Consider the following 2,500-nt stretch of genomic DNA (forward strand, 5'->3'; position numbering starts at 1 on the left):
GGCCCCGGGGGTGCCCGCGCCGGGCAGACGGCCGGGTCTACCGGGACGGCCTTGGGCGGGTCCGGCTTACCGGGGCCCCGGCCGGATCACTCTTTCCGTTTCCCCCGCCGCGATGGAACTAGGGGATCCCGGCTCCGGCGCCGCGGGCCTCGGTCGGGGACCCCCGCCGTCGCCTCGGTGACAGCGCCGGGCCCCGGGGGTGCCCGCGCCCGGCATCCGTCCCGGTCTACCGGGGCCTCGGCCGGATCAGTCTTTCCGTTTCCCCCGCCGCGATGGAGGTACGGGATCCCGGCTCCGGCGCCGCGAGCCTCGGTCGGGGACCTCCCCCTTCGCCTCGGTGCCAGCGCCGGGCCCCGGGGGTGCCCGCGCCGGGGAGACGGCCGGGTCTACCGGGGCCCCGGCCGGATCACTTTCCGTTTCCCCCGCCGCGATGGAGGTACGGGATCCCGGCTCCGGCGCCGCGGGCCTCGGTCGGGGACCTCCCCCTTCGCCTCGGTGCCCGCGCCGGGCCCCGGGGGTGCCCGCGCCGGGGAGACGGCCGGGTCTACCGGGGCCTCGGCCGGATCAGTCTTTCCGTTTCCCCCGCCGCGATGGAGGTACGGGATCCCGGCTCCGGCGCCGCGAGCCTCGGTCGGGGACCTCCCCCTTCGCCTCGGTGCCAGCGCCGGGCCCCGGGGGTGCCCGCGCCGGGGAGACGGCCGGGTCTACCGGGGCCCCGGCCGGATCACTTTCCGTTTCCCCCGCCGCGATGGAGGTACGGGATCCCGGCTCCGGCGCCGCGGGCCTCGGTCGGGGACCTCCCCCTTCGCCTCGGTGCCAGCGCCGGGCCCCGGGGGTGCCCGCGCCCGGCAGCCGTCCCGGTCTACCGGGGCCTCGGCCGGGTCAGTCTTTCCGTTTCCCCCGCCGCGATGGAGGTACGGGATCCCGGCTCCGGCGCCGCGGGCCTCGGTCGGGGACCTCCCCCTTCGCCTCGGTGCCAGCGCCGGGCCCCGGGGGTGCCCGCGCCGGGGAGACGGCCGGGTCTACCGGGGCCCCGGCCGGATCACTTTCCGTTTCCCCCGCCGCGATGGAGGTACGGGATCCCGGGTCCGGCGCCGCGAGCCTCGGTCGGGGACCCCCGCCGTCGCCTCGGTGCCCGCGCCGGGTCCCGGGGGTGCCCGCGCCGGGGAGACGGCCGGGTCTACCGGGGCCCCGGCCGCATCACTTTCCGTTTCCCCCGCCGCGATGGAGGTACGGGATCCCGGCTCCGGCGCCGCGGGCCTCGGTCGGGGACCTCCCCCTTCGCCTCGTTGCCAGCGCCGGGCCCCGGGGGTGCCCGCGCCCGGCAGCCGTCCCGGTCTACCGGGGCCTCGGCCGGGTCAGTCTTTCCGTTTCCCCCGCCGCGATGGAGGTACGGGATCCCGGCTCCGGCGCCGCGGGCCTCGGTCGGGGACCTCCCCCTTCGCCTCGTTGCCAGCGCCGGGCCCCGGGGGTGCCCGCGCCCGGCAGCCGTCCCGGTCTACCGTGGCCTCGGCCGGGTCAGTCTTTCCGTTTCCCCCGCCGCGATGGAGGTACGGGATCCCGGCTCCGGCGCCGCGGGCCTCGGTCGGGGACCTCCCCCTTCGCCTCGGTGCCAGCGCCGGGCCCCGGGGGTGCCCGCGCCCGGCAGCCGTCCCGGTCTACCGGGGCCTCGGCCGGGTCAGTCTTTCCGTTTCCCCCGCCGCGATGGAGGTACGGGATCCCGGCTCCGGCGCCGCGGGCCTCGGTCGGGGACCTCCCCCTTCGCCTCGTTGCCAGCGCCGGGCCCCGGGGGTGCCCGCGCCCGGCAGCCGTCCCGGTCTACCGTGGCCTCGGCCGGGTCAGTCTTTCCGTTTCCCCCGCCGCGATGGAGGTACGGGATCCCGGCTCCGGCGCCGCGGGCCTCGGTCGGGGACCTCCCCCTTCGCCTCGGTGCCAGCGCCGGGCCCCGGGGGTGCCCGCGCCCGGCAGCCGTCCCGGTCTACCGGGGCCTCGGCCGGGTCAGTCTTTCCGTTTCCCCCGCCGCGATGGAGGTACGGGATCCCGGCTCCGGCGCCGCGGGCCTCGGTCGGGGACCTCCCCCTTCGCCTCGGTGCCAGCGCCGGGCCCCGGGGGTGCCCGCGCCCGGCAGCCGTCCCGGTCTACCGGGACGCTCGCTCGGGCGGGACCGGTTTACCCGGGCCTCGGCCGGACTGGAGTGTTTCGGTTTTCTGCTTCTCTGCCAGGATGGCTGCGAGGGGTTGATTTAAATAGCTGGTTTGACGTGAAAAGCTTCCCTTCAAGTGAAAAGTTTGTTCCAATTTCTGCCATCTTCCTTCCTCAAAAGTTTTGGGTGTAGCTTTCCCAGAGGAACCTCTCGTAGGCCTATCATTTCTGATCTTAACTTCCCTCATTTATTCCATATTTTCCTTCCTCTTGCCGAATGGCCGAATCCAGTCCATTTCTAGTCCAGGAAATTATTTTTATTTCTTCTTCCATTTCTTACTGATCTATTTGCTTTGTC

This window comes from Pantherophis guttatus, unplaced genomic scaffold (genome assembly GCF_059756535.1).
Source record: "Pantherophis guttatus breed Tessera unplaced genomic scaffold, ASM5975653v1 scaffold_59, whole genome shotgun sequence".
Taxonomy (NCBI): domain Eukaryota; kingdom Metazoa; phylum Chordata; class Lepidosauria; order Squamata; family Colubridae; genus Pantherophis; species Pantherophis guttatus.